Here is a 15,430-nt window from a genome sequence, read left to right as displayed (position 1 = left end):
CTCAGTTGAGCAATTTGTAGAGGCTAAGGCATAAGGGGAAGCCCCGGCCCTTCAAAATGTAAGCAGATCAGTGGCACCAGCCCCACCAATGCTGTAGTTTCTTGCACAGTTTGCCAAGTAGTTGGCTGCGATGTTTCAACAAATGGCTGGAAGTATGCCTACTCAAGCTCCACTCCAGACACCTGTGGTGCAAACTCTACCTCTAGCCAGGCAGTATAACAAGCTAATTAAGTATGGGGCTGTAGAGTTTAAGAGTACAACCTCTGCCTCTAGCCAGGCAGTATAACAAGCTAATTAAGTATGGGGCTGCAGAGTTTAAGGGTACAGTGGACCCTTTAGAGGCAAAGCAGTGGTTGGAGAGAATGGACAGAGTGTTCAAGAAACTACACTGCATGGATGAATTGAAATTCGAGTATTCAATGTCACTGCTGTAGGGGGATGCATATGATTAGTGGAAAACCATCCCCCATAGCTTGTTGGAACCTTCAGTGCTGACCTAGGAGGACTTCTTCAAAGAGTTCAAACAAAAATACCTCCTAGATGCTCATGTGGACCAAAAGCTACAAGAGTTCTTAAGCCTGAAATAAGGAAGCAGATCAGTGGCAGAATATGGAAGGGAGTTCTCCCGCCTGAGCCACTATGCAGGGAGTTTACTTTCTACCAGCAGAGAAAGATGTAAGAGGTTTGAAACCGACTTGAAGCCTAATCTGAGGATGCAAGTGGTTGGATTCAGACATAATAACTTCTCTGAACTTATTTCTCAAGCACTTGAGTTAGAAAGAATTGAGTCAGAAAGGGCACTAGTGAAAGAGAAAACAGAAAAGATAGAGAAATCAAAAAAAGAGAAAAGTAAAAGTAAGCGGATCAATGTTCCAGTGGCAATACTAGAAAAAGAAAGAACTTTGGGGGATCAAGCAGAGATAAAAAGTCTGGAAGGGGAAGATTTCCTGGGCAGAGACCCCCTTAGTCTGGTCAGCAGGCGACTAGGAGTTCTCACCCTCCCCACCATTGTGAGACGTGGTAAAACCCATGGTGAGATATGTTATTGGGCTTTGGGAGCCTGTTTTAACTGCTGGGGTACGGGGCATCTAGCTAAAGATTGTACCAGTGCCTATAGATTTGGGCCACCTCCTACTACTGCAGAAGGATCTATTCAGAGTTCTACTACCAAAGGTTCACAACCAGTTAGCAGAGGTAGAGGCAGAGGTTGGGGCAGCACTTCAGTCAGCCAAGGTACAATAAACTAGTCAGAATAAGGTAGTGCTTCTGCTAGAGTCTACATTATGAGACATTGGGAAGAAGCTGAAACTTCTGACATTATTGTTGGTACATTCTTTATCTCTGATCAAGATGTATTTGTATTGTTTGATCCGAGTTCTACCCATTCCTATGTTAGTGCTAGCATCGTTAGTTCTCTTGTTGTTCCGTGTGTTAAAATGAATTTTGAGGTGCTAGTAACAAGTCTGTTGGAACAAGTGGTCAAAGTCAACAAACTATATAGGGATTGTCCTTTGGTGATCCAAGGACATATTTTTCTGTCTGATCTAATAGAAATGCCCTTCAGAGATTATGATATCATCTTGGGTATGGATTGGTTAGCCAGGCATCATGATATGATTGACTGTAGACTGAAGACAGTCACTTTTGGTCTCCCTCTGTATAGTGATGTGATAATACATGGGGAGTGGCAGCTTTTGCCATCAAACATGATTTTAGCTGCACTAGCCAGAAAATTGATCAGAAAGGGATGTGAAGCATATTTAGCACATGTGATAGACACCCAAGTGGGGAGTCCAGCATTGAGGGACATCCCTATAGTATGCGACTTTTCGGATGTGTTCCCTGATGAGCTCCCAGGATTACCTCCAGAAAGAGAGGTGCAATTTGATATTGATGTTATGCCTGGTGTGGATCCAATCTCCATAACACCATACAGAATGGCACCAACAGAATTGAAGGAGTTAAAAGTGCAGTCGCAAGAACTACTTGATAAGGGCTTCATTCACCCTAGTGTGTCACCTTGGGGAGTGCCAGTGTTGTTTGTTAAGAAGAAAGATGGCACTCTTCATTTGTGTATTGATTACTCTCAGTTGAATAAGATGACAATAAAGAATAGATACTCATTACCCCTCATTGATGACCTGTTTGATCAACTAAAGGGTGCAGTTGTGTTCTCCAAAATTGACTTGAGATCTGGCTATTATCAGCTGAAGGTGCAAGAGCAGAGTATCCCAAAAACTGCTTTCAGAACTCGATATGGCCATTATGAGTTCCTGGTCATGCCATTTGGGTTAACCAATGCGCCAGCTGCATTTATGGATCTTATGAACACTATCTTCAGACCATACTTAGATCAATTTGTGGTGATGTTTATTATGACATCTTGGTGTATTCGAGGGGTGCAGAGGAGCATGATAGACATCTGTGGATTGTACTACAAACTTTGAGAGAAAAACAGCTATATGCCAAATTGACGAAATGTAAATTTTGGCTGAAAGAAATTTCTTTCTTAGGGCACATAGTATTGGCAGAGGGCATTAAGGTAGATCCTTGTAAAATTGAAGCTATCCTTAATTGGAAGCCACCCAGGAATGTCACATAACTTCATAGTTTTCTAGGTTTAGCTGGATGCTACCTTCAATTTGTGAAGGGATTTTCCATGTTGGCTTCTCCACTGACTAAGCTGCTTCGGAAAGATGTAAAATTTTAGTGGATGAATAAATGCCAGTAGAGTTTTGATGAATTGAAGAGATGTTAGACTAAAGCTCCAGTCCTAACTTTACCTACACCGGGTAAAGAATATACAGTATATAGCGATGCTTCTCACAATGGGTTAGACTATGTACTGATGCAACATCAAAATGTCATTGCATATGCATCATGCCAGCTTAAACCGCATGAGAGGAATTATCCGACACATGACTTGGAGCTTGCTGCCATTGTATTTGCTCTTAAGATCTGGAGACACTATTTATATGGGGAGAAGTGCTACATTTATACAAATCATAAGAGCTTGAAATACTTGGACACCCAGAAAGAGTTGAATTTGAGACAGAGGAGATGGTTAGAATTGATTAAAGACTATGATTGTCTGATAGCCTATCAGCTAGGGAAAGCTAATGTGGTGGCTGACGCCTTAAGTCACAAGACTATGGAAAGTCTAAGAATTTCTCCTTTGTCCATGGTACATGAGTTGAAAGCACTACATGCCAGCTTGGAGGTAAATGATGAGGGACAGACAGTAGTTGCATGGCATGTATAGCCATTGTTGATTGATTAGATTAGAATGGCTGCTCAGAATGATGAAAAATATCAGAAACTACTGGGAGAAGCCTAGTAGGGCAAGAAACCTGAATTCTCAGTGAGAGATGATGGCCTACTGCTACACCAAGGCAGAATGTGCATTCCTAATGATGTTGACTTGAGACAAATCATTATGAAGGAAGCACATGAGTCTCCTTTTGCTATGCATCCTGGTGGTACCAAGATGTACAGAGGATTAAAAGAGCATTACTGGTGGATGGGTATGAAAAGGAATGTAGCTAATTTTGTCTCCAAATGCCTAACTTATCAGTAAGTGAACATTAAGTAGCAGCTGGTTTGTTACATCCATTACCAGTGTCTGAAAGGAAATGGTAGCGGATAACTATGGATTTTGGTATGGGACTTCCGAGAACACAAAAGAGCGATGATGCAGTATGGGTTATAGTGGACAGATTGACTAAGTTTGCTCATTTTCTACCAGTTCGGATGGATTACAGTCTAGAGAGATTGGCTAAACTGTACATTGATGAGATAGTGAGACTGCATGGAGTGCCAGTATCGATTGTATCAGATAGAGATCCTAGGTTCATTTTTAGATTCTGGGGTGGTCTTCAGAGAGCCCTAAGAACTATATTGAACTTCAGTACGGCATTCTACCCACAAACAGATGGCCACTCTAAGAGGGTAATATAGATATTGGAGGATATGCTGCAGGCTTGTGTGATTGAGTTTGAGGGCAATTGAGACACACACTTGCCTTTGATTGAGTTTACTTATAACAACAGTTATCAATCAAGCATAGGGATGCCTCCATATGAAGCTTTGTATGGCAGGAAGTGTAGAACTCCCCTATATTGGGATGAAGTGGCAGAAAGAAAGACGATTGGGCCGAAAATTATTCAGCATTTAGAGGAGAAGATCAAACTGATCAGAGATCGACTCAAGGCTGCATCAGACCGTCATAAGCCTATATTGATTTGAAGAGAAGGGATATTGAATATGCAGTGGGTGATAAGGTATTCCTCAAGGTTTTTCCTTGGAAGAAAATTATGAGATTTGGCAAAAAGGGGAAACTGAGTCCACGTTTCATTGGACCATATGAGGTTCTGGACAGAGTGGGTCCCTTGGCATACCGACTAGCACTACTTCCAGAGTTAGAGAAGATACATAATGTCTTTCATGTGTCCATGTTGAAAAGGTATAGATCAGACCCATCTCATGTACTACCAGTAGAAGAGATTAAGGTGAATCCAGACCTCACATATGAGGAAGAACCTATTGAAATTCTGGCATATGAGGTGAAGCAGCTATGGAACAAGAAGATACCGTTGGTTAAGGTTCTGTAGAACCATCATTTAGGCCAGGAGGCTACTTGGGAGCATGAGGAGGATATGAAGAGATAGCACCCACAGCTGTTCAGAGATAAATACCAGGTAAAATTTTGAGACGAAATTTATTTTAAGAGTGGTAGAATTGTACCACCCCTATATGCATAGCCTGGTATATTACACTGTTCCAGTGACCGGTGTCGATCCGGATAATTAAGGGGATTAGAACTACATTTAAGACACCTAGAAAAGCCCTGAATGAAAATAAATAATAATTACCAGAAGGTCAAGTAGAAAAAAGAAAAACAAAGCATAAAAGGTTAAATGAGCCGGGGGTCACAGCGATGGGTGACTTTACCGGGAAGTGACTGCATGGTCAACTGTAACCCTAATTTTGAATGGGAAATTGTGACACCGCAGTCCTAAGGACTATGGCAAAGCTAGTGGAAAAGAGAAAATCACAGAAAATAGTTGATAAGTAGGTCAAATAATTAGGACAGGGATCCAGAAGAAATACCGAATTATTTGTAAACCGAATCAGATCGGTGAGGGGCAAATTGGTCAATTCACCCCTAGAGGTGACTCATGGCCTAACTACCCCATAAAATTTGAGAAATAAAAAGGTTTTATGACATCAAGCATGACATAAGCATGATGCCATAATTATTAATAAGTAAAAATTATAAATTTGGGGATAAATGTGACTAATTAAAAGACAAAATTCAAAAAGTCAAAATTTGATCTTCTTCTTCAATGGGCTGTCGTCTCTCTCTCTCTCTCTCTCTCTCTCTCTCTCCCTTCCCTCACAAACCACCATTAAAGCTCATGTGGAGCTTGATTACACACCTAACTCAACCCTAAATCCCTCAACTCCCTTCATTAAACCTTGTAACTAGGCCTTGGTAAGAAGCTTTGGACAAGAAAGAAGGGGAGAATTTGAAAGAATTGAAGATTGAAAAAGTGCCAATTGAGGTTAGTTTTTAGTCCTTTACTTTCTCTTTATCCTTAAGATTTAAATACTTGAATCAAGTGAGGAATTATTGAAAAATCAAACAAAATAACATGTTAGGGAGTTCACGAAATTCGGCCATGGTAGAGCCAATTAGGAATTGCTGGTTTTGATGCACTTAAAGATGTAGATAAGATGGATTTAATGTGTAAACAATGTTTATATACTTTAATTTTATGGTTTGAAACAAATTGTGTGAACTAGGGTTCTTGAGTTCTTAAAGTTAGAGGAAAAATTGGAGGAAATGGTCAATTGATGCAAATGATCTTAGTTGAGGTTAGAAATGGTCAATTGTGACCAATTGAGATGTGTTGGAATGAGTAGAAATGCAATTCAATTCGGATTGGAGAGTGTTCACCTTCAGGCAGTATGACCTAGGTCCCTTTCAGGGATCAAAACTGAAATTCTGCTGACCCAATTAGTGTGAGGCCAATTAGGAATGAAAATAGAACATAATGACACAATTTTCATTTAGAAACCATACCAAGAAAATGACATTACGATAGTGAACAATTAGGTCAAATCTGGGTATTGTGCACTGCCACTATACAAAAATGACCAAATAAACAGTGTTTATTCATTTAGCCATAACTTGGTCTAGACATGTCCAAATGACCTGATTTTTGGGGCATTAGAAAGCTATGACATAGCACTACAACTTTTATGCAGAACAATAGCCCAAATTCTGCCCATAACCAAGTGAAATTGCCAACCAAATTTGGTATCTTAAAACTGCTGGACCTAAAAGTTACCCTGAATTCTGGGTTAAAATCCAATCCTACAAGCCTTAGAAAAATGATCATATCTTGGGCTAAAAAACTCCAAATGGAGTGATTCAAAAAGAGAATTAAAGATAAGACAATAAGGAACAACTTTGATGAAGGACACTTAGCCAAATTTCTATAGTAACGAGACCAATGGAATAGTGTAACACAGGGGACCAAAACTGAAAAATTGAAAATTCTCTTAGGAGACCTAGAAATTGAAATGGCAACCAAGACCAACAAATTTGATACTCAAAATGTGGTATGTGGGTAAAATTGGAATTCACATACCTATTAAGCATGATAAAGTCAATATTTTGACTTGAATAGTGCTATGAATAGTAATCCTAAAATACAAAGTTTAAGGAGTGTTATTTTAAGCAAAATTAGGGGTGCAATTAAGTAGACATAAAATTTATTATTAGAATTATTATAAGTTGTGATACTGAAACACTGTAAATTATGTGTTTCAGTTGAGAAGGATACTGGGAAAGAATAAGAGACACCGAGTCAAGGCCAAGAGGCGACTCGTAAGAGGTTTGTGCACAACATATAAACTTTCTTTGAATTTTTCTTTTCAATTTGTGTTGAATGAATTACGGAAATTAAATTATGACTTTATTTGTACTGAAAAATGTGATTGAAAGGAAAAATGTGTTGTTGACCCAAAATGTTGAGAAAATAAAGTATATGTGAATAGTGGCATTTGAATGTTTAGAAAATTATTAAAATAGTTTGAAACCACAGTGTCATAACCAAATGTTTGAATTCCTCACTAGATTGACTAGTGGGAGGAAATAGTTTTGTATTCCCTCTCTAGCTGAAGTGTTGAGGTGTGTGCCAGTTGGGGAAGAAATTTAAATGGGTACCCATAGATTTGAACTAGCTAGCCTTGAAATTCCTCATAAGCCTTTGGCTATTGAGATGAAAAATATATTGATGGCATGATATGACTGTGTGATTTTATAAAAGCTGTTTTATGGCTTCTGAAGTGAAAATTTCTTTGATTAAAATTTTAAATTGTATTTTGTTTCTATTTACCAATTCTAGTACTGTATTTGGACTAATCATGATTTAACATATGCATAAATTGATATTTTTGTTATGTTGTGCACCATTGAGTAATTGTACTCAGCGATGGCTTTTCGTTGCTGTCGCAGGTAGAGAGATTGGTAAAGCAGCCGAGTAAGCTGCTAAGGACTGAAAGTACTTCACTTTTGGATTTTTGTCAGGTATTGAATTATACCCTTTTGTACATATTTATTTCGATGTATATGATTGTATGTATATTTTGTAATTGGTCTTGAGCAGCTGTACAGTAAATTTGTAATAGTATTATTTTTGGAATTTGTGTTTGTAAATTAAATATTTTTAAATGCAATGTGATGAGTTGATTTAATTGTTCTGAAATATTGTGAATTGTGAAAATTTGAGTTGTGTTGGTGTATTGGAGGTTGGGGATGGTGATTGAAATTCATTTTGAAAGTGCTTTTTATAGGTTAAAATTTTTGGTTTTTCTCAATTACAGACGGTACTCTGCCAAAATTTCTACAAAATTTACGAAAAAATAAAAATGGTCAAAATTTTTACCTAACATTTAAACTCCAATTAAAAGTTTTAACACCTATTAAAAGTGCTCACCACCTTCAAAAGATAATAAAATTATTTTAAAATCTCTTATAGCGTATTTAATGGGTTATCAGTAGGCGAAGTTCGGTAATTCATTAAGTATACTACGGGATCATGTTATGCCCTATAGAGGGGTAAGGTGTGACATTTATTTAGTTTATTTATGGCTCCTCACTCTAGTTTAAGTATAGTTCCAGACATTCTGGCTGTCCGATCAGACATTAGTCACATGAATAGTAGAATGTACAGAACTACCTAAAATGAGCATGTCACATCTACACGGATCTCAAAATTCTTGAATATTTGCCAACCCAAAAGGAACTCAACCTGAGACAAAGAAGATGGAATGAGTTCTTAAAGGATTACGATTGTGTTATTGACTATCACCCTGAGAAGGCAAAAGTGGTGGTAGATGCACTTAGTAGAAAGTCATTGGTGGCGTTAAGGGCTTTGAATGCTCGTTTGACGTTAGCATAGGATGGAGCTATTATAGCTGAGTTGCAAGTGAAGCCTAGTTTGCTACTGTAACACCTCTCACCCGTCTGCAGTGTAGCCGAGTAAGGCATGTCACACAGTGTGTCGGAGTACCTTATCTTATCTTATTTCACTTCAATTCTTAATTCATTATTTCAAGAATGTCTAAGTAAGGTTTAGGCCATTTACGTTGTTTATTAAAATCTAATTAATTTGGTATTCTGAAAATTTTTACCGAAAATCCGGCAGAGTGTTGACTAAAAATCTAAAAAACAGTTCTTCGAACCTGAAAAAGAACAATTCCAATAATCTCAACACAATGTCATATATTCCCAGTATTCTCAATCTCTTTCATATTCAAACTCAACTCATATATCAAAATTCTCAATTTCATTAATGTACATAATTTGCAACTAATTGCATAAATTCACAGTCTACATATTATACATATTAATTACATCACTTACTTATTCAATAAAATTTCATAATTTGCAGTACAACATAAGAAACATTTATATTGTACAAAATACATAATATGCTTAATGTGAGCCCTATCTACATGCATTACTGAGGAGGTAACAACCTTGAACACTTCTGACACTTCTGCAGATCTGGACTCCAAAATCCCAATCAAATATTCACTAGGTTTTATCTTCAGTACCTGTGCGAGGAAACAAATCCATCGTGCTAAGCATTGCTGCTTAGTGGTGCAATAATATAACAAAGAAAATAATATATACAAATAAAGAAAGAATAAAGCATAAGGATACTCATGAATCAATTTAATTTAGTATGATATTTCTAGTATTAACTATCTTATATGCTAATTTGTTTCTCTTTGGAAGTGCTGATTTTATAACTTTACAGTAATAATATTCAATATACAAAGTATTATAAGAGTGTTGTATTTTTAGGTTTCTACGATTCTGAAAGTTGCATTTGTAATATTTAATTCAATTATGTTTCTATTACTAATCTTTTTTTTTTTCTCATTTCATTCAATACTTTCTAATATTTTTAATTGCTAATGTTCTTAACTTATTTCAATAAATTTTACTGCCCAAGTAACCTATGACAGGCTGACTAAACTGGATAACGGGTCCTGGGCACTGGACACCGCGGTGTCTCGGGCTGTCATACCATGGGACGCGTAAGCTCAGAACGTCAATCACGTATGCAATCAATATGGCAAAAAGACCATGTTAACAGATACAGAACATCAATGACATATGCAATCAATATGGCTAAAAAGCCATGCTAACAAATAAACTGATAATCGAGCACACAAGCCCCAGAAATATAGGCATAAAGTCTTATGCAGTATTGCTCAAATAATACCCTATTAGCATGCCAATCTATCCAATCTGACACGTGTGTCTAGGCAATACATTGGCACATAAATACTATTAAACATTAATATGTATTAAAATATCATTATTTAATTATAAGTTCAATTGCAATTTATCACAATTGATTCTGTTCCTAATGGGAACACAAATTTCTAAATCACAAATATCATCATAATGATCACAATTCACATCAATTGTCCTGAAGTACCATTGTACTCAAAGCATTTTTGTGTCATTTTGTTTACTATTCACATTACTAGTCAAATATAAATGTTGACTTTTTCACCCTTAATAGATGTGTTAGTTCTAATTGCACTATGATCCCACATTTTGAGTTTAACACATGCTGGCATTAATTGCCAATCTTAATTCAAGGCTCATTATATGTTATTTTAGATTTTCAGATTTTATGGCCAATGTTTGTTGTTCCATTGGACCAATGCTACAGAGAATTTAGCAAAATTCTCTTCATCAAATTGTTTCTTATTATGTCTTCTTTAATTCCCTTCTTATATCACTCCATTTGGAGTTGTATAACTCAAGTTATGGTCAAATAACCATAACTAGGTTAATTCTAATTTTTGGTTTCCTTAATAGGCAGATTTTATATGGAACTTTGACAATTTATTTAAGTAGGTTGCTACCATATTTAGGTCTAGTATTCTTAATAGGATAAGTTGCCTTATGTCTTATGGTTACTCAAAATTTTTTGTTGCAACTTTTCATGTCTTGTAGAATTAATTATAGTCACATTATTAGACTAGACTCAAATTGTCCTATATTCACATGATTCTCAGTTAAGTCAGTAGCTTTGACTTATAATTTAAGCTTCTTATATTCATAATTTGAGAAGGGTGTCTGGAACAAAGTTGAAGATCTGTTTTTTAGCTTTCCAAAATGGTATGAATCATTTCAATTGAAGTTCTCTAGTGGAAGATATGCTTAAAATAATATTATGGATTCCTTGTTCACTTATGCATTTTCTAGATTTTTGTGCATCCATTTGATCAAGCTAATTAACCTATTTTTCTTGGTTTCTGGGTTTTGGTCCAAATACCAATTTTGTAGGTTTATGTCTTATTGAAATTTTGGCACTGATTTCATGTCATTTAGAGTTTTATAGACCAAGATATGGTCTTTTTATCAAAGCTGGACAGGTTGCATATGTATAGCAAAATCTGGACAGTTTTGGTACTGGACAGTTTTGGTAACCCAACTTAGGCAAGCAATTTGACTTGGTTAATGGCATTTATGGGCTTTGTGTCTGTCACAAAAGTTATAGCCCTATGTCTAAGATTTCTAATGGTATAAAATTCAGGCCATTTGGACCTATCTACAGTGAGATATGGCCAATTGAATGAACACTGTTTATTTGGTCAAAATTCTGGGTTCACAATTATCAATCCTAATTAGGTCAATTTTTAGGTCTCCTTTTAGGCAAAATTTTGGCATGACTTCTACATGAAAATTGGTCCACTTTAGGTCTAGTTTTACCTCTAATTAGCCTCATACCAGTTGGGGCCACACAACTTCACTTATGGCTCAAAATACACACTGCCTCAACAATTACTCAACCTGCACACAAATTGCACTTCCAATTTTTATTCTCCAACTCCCAAACTACACATTAACATTCATGGCACTTCTAATTATCATCAATTACATGTAAAAATCAAACAATTTCCCATAATTTCCATGGCTGCCGAAATGAGCGTTCACCATTCCTCATCAATTCCTTCAAATTTCACTTTATAACAACTCATTACAACCTTAATTCAAGAATTAACAAAGAGAGGTAGGAAGATTAAGCACTAACATTTTTGTCCCTTTTCTTGAGCTTGTTAAAACCTTGAAATTTCTTCTTTTTCTTGATGCCTATATATTTTCCATGAGGTAAGGACAAGTTCTTGTGAAATAATCTTGTGATTTAGGTTGAAGATGAGAGGAGTTTGAAGCTTTGCATGGAGAGCTCTCATGGAGGATTTTGGGAGAGCCATTCAGCCAAGGTTAGAAGGTTGAAGAAGATGGAAAAGTTAGTGGAAAATTCTGTCCACTTATGCTTATTTATACCCCCACTAATGATTAATAAATTATTATAATAATCAAGTTTTCATATTTGCAATTATTCCCCCATACTTTCTTTAATTACACTACACATATGATTCTTATTTTTATGGGGTTTTCAAATTTTAATACCACTTATTTTTAATGGAAATTTAAGTCAAAAGTCAACTCTAGGTGTCAAATGACCAAAATGCCCCTCTTCGGGTCATATTCCAACTTTTTCAATAATACCGATTTAATCCCTAATCCGCCGGTTCCTTTAATTTTCATTTTCGTCTGTACCGATTCACTAAATTTTCTTTGACATTTTTAATGTCAATTATACCTCAATAGACCTTTAATTATGTCTCAAAATTATTTCTCGGGGTTCCTCGTAGTCCTGGGGTCGTCAACTATTTACGTAGTGACTTCCCCAGGGCGGTCACCCATCGCTACGGTTTCGGCTCGTTTAACCTAGTTGCATTTCCTTTCTTTTATTTTTTCTTAATTTTTCTTGTATTTTCTTACCATGTATTCCATCATTTTATGTCTCCTCATTATCATTTAAGTGTAGTTTCAGACATCCTAGTTGTCCGGACAGACATTAGTCGTCGAAACAGTAGAATGTACGGACTACCTATGGTGAGGGTGTTACAATTCTTCCCCTTTAAATAAAATTTCGTTCTCGAAATTTACCCAGTGTAAATAATCAAGGAACCGCTATCTCCTTGTCTTTTTGCTTTTTCGTGTTATAATAATTCACTTTCTCTTTAGTCTGTTTTACTAGTCCTAGCTTTACAATCTTATCCTTCTCTCAATTTACTATCAGAAATACGTAGCTCTACAAAATAGTCCCAAATAGGTACTGTGATTTGTAGCTTACAGCACAAACATCGAGAACATTGCGTAGTTACCATGGTATGTCCCAATAGATCAGATTTTTCCTATACTTATGCTTTTCGAATCTATGACTTTCTGTGGATCGAGATCCATACCTTAACCTAAAATAACTAGAGAAATAGATCTGCATTAGTGTCACCTTGACTCTTATGAATGCAATGCATGTTATACACACAATCTTATTCTATCTATCAATGCTTAGGAACAACTAAACTGTGCTCTGATACCACTAAATGTAACACCCCTCACCCGTCTGCAGTGTAGCCGAGCAAGGCATGTCACATAGTGTGCCGGAGCACCTTATCTTATCTTATTTCACTTCAATTCTTAATTCATTATTTCAAGAATGTCTAAGGTTTAGGCCATTTACATTGTTTATTAAAATCTGATTAATTTGGTATTCTAAAAATTTTTACCAAAAATCCAACAGAGTGCCGATTAAAAATCGAAAAAACAGTTCTTCGGACCTGAAAAAGAACAATTCCAATAATCTCAACACAATGTCATTTATTCCCAGTATTCTCAATCTCAATCTCATTCATATTCAAACTCAACTCATATAACAAAATTCTCAATTTCATTAATGTACATAATTTGTAACTAATTGCATAAATTCACAGTCTACATATTATATATATTAATTATATCACTTACTTATTCAATACAATTTCTTAATTTGCATTACAACATAAGAAACATTTATAATGTACAAAATACATAATATGCTTAATGTGAGCCCTGTCTACATGCATTGCTAAGGAGGTGACAACCTTGAACACTTCTGACACTTCTGTAGATCTGGACTTCAAAATCCCAATCAAATGTTCACTGGGTTTTATCTTCAGTACCCGCGCAAGGAAACAAATCTATCGCGCTAAGCATTGCTGCTTAGTGGTGCAATAATATAACAAAGAAAATAATATATACAAATAAAGAAAGAATAAAGCATAATTTGGATACTCATGAATCAATTTAATTTAGCAAAATATTTCTAGTATTAACTATCTTATATACTAATTTGTTCCTCTTTGGAAGTGCTGATTTTATAACTTTACAATAACAATATTCAATGTACAAATTATTCTAAGAGTATTGTATTTTTAGGTTTCTACGATTCTGAAAGTTGCATTTGTAATATTTAATTCAGTTATGTTTCTATTGCTAATCTTTTTTGTTTTTTTTTTTCTCATTTCATTCAATACTTTCTAATATTTTTAATTACTAATGTTCTTAACTTATTTCAATAAATTTTACTGTCCAAGTAACCTATGATAGGCTGACTAAACTAGATAACGGGTCCTGGCACTAGATACCGTCATACCATGGGTCGTCATACCATGGGCTTTTATGCTATGCACCCTGGGAGTATGAAGATGTATCATGATTTGAAGTCTCATTATTGGTGGCTTAGTATAAAGAAGGATATTATTGCTTTTGTGACTAAATGCCTGATATATCAGCAAGTTAAGGCAGAGCACCAAGTTCCATTAGGTTTGCTGCAACCTATAGCTATGCCTGAGTGGAAATGGGACCGTATCATGATGGATTTTGTCATTGGTCTACCTCTTACATAGAAAAAGCACAATGCAGTGTAGGTAATAATAGATAGATTGACAAAGTCAACTCAATTCCTACCAGTTACAACTGACTACTTACTGGAGAAGTTAGCAGAATTGTATATAAGTGAGATAGTTCGGTTACATGGGATGCCAGTATCGATCATATCAGACCAGGACCCGAGGTTTACATCTAGGTTTTGGAAGAAGTTACAGGAAGCCTTGGGTACACATTTGCATTATAGCACAGCTTTTCATCATCAGACAGATGGGCAATCAGAAAGAGTAATCCAGATACTTGAGGATATGTTAAGATGCTGTGTTATGGAATTTGAAGGAAGTTGGGATAGGTATCTACCATCAGCAGAGTTTACATATAATAATAGTTATTAGGCAAGTATAAAGATGGCTCTTTGTAAAGCATTGTATGGGAGAAAGTGTAGGACACCCTTATGCTAGACAGCATTGGGTGAAGATAAAATTGTGGGGCCAGATTTGGTGAGACAGACTGAGGAAACGGTAAAGGTGATCAGAGCTAGTTTGAAAGTTACCTCAGATAGATAGAAGTCATATGCAGATTTAAAAAGAAAAGACATAGAATATGAAGTCGGTGATAAAGTTTTCCTCAAGGTATGGCCACAAAAAAAGGTGTTAAGATTTAGGAAGAAAGGTAAGTTAAACCCAAGGTTTATCGATCCATACGAAATCATTGAACGTGTGGGTCTGGTAGCCTATAGGCTAGCTTTATCACTAGCATTACCTTGAATTGCTAATGATAATAAATTAGCCCGAGTATGCCTAGACAGTAGTGCATGGGTTGGATAGATTGGCATGTCAAGAAGAGATGAGATTAGCAGTACTGCCTATGGCTTCTATGCCCGGATACCATTACAGGCACTAAATGTCCGATATAGTTATCCCTTATTCATGATTGCTTTGAATAATCATTGGTAGGTACCGAGTGTCCGATATGATTATTCCTATGTCTTTTATGCCCAATTATATTGCATACTCAACAGGCACCGATGTGTCCAATGGTATGATAGCCTAGGCACCAAGTGTCCAGTGCCAGTAAACCCGTCTTTCCAATCCAAACAATCTTGCTAAAGGTTAC

This window comes from Hevea brasiliensis, chromosome 6, assembly GCF_030052815.1.
Source record: "Hevea brasiliensis isolate MT/VB/25A 57/8 chromosome 6, ASM3005281v1, whole genome shotgun sequence".
Taxonomy (NCBI): domain Eukaryota; kingdom Viridiplantae; phylum Streptophyta; class Magnoliopsida; order Malpighiales; family Euphorbiaceae; genus Hevea; species Hevea brasiliensis.
Note: the sequence above shows the minus strand (reverse complement) of the source record.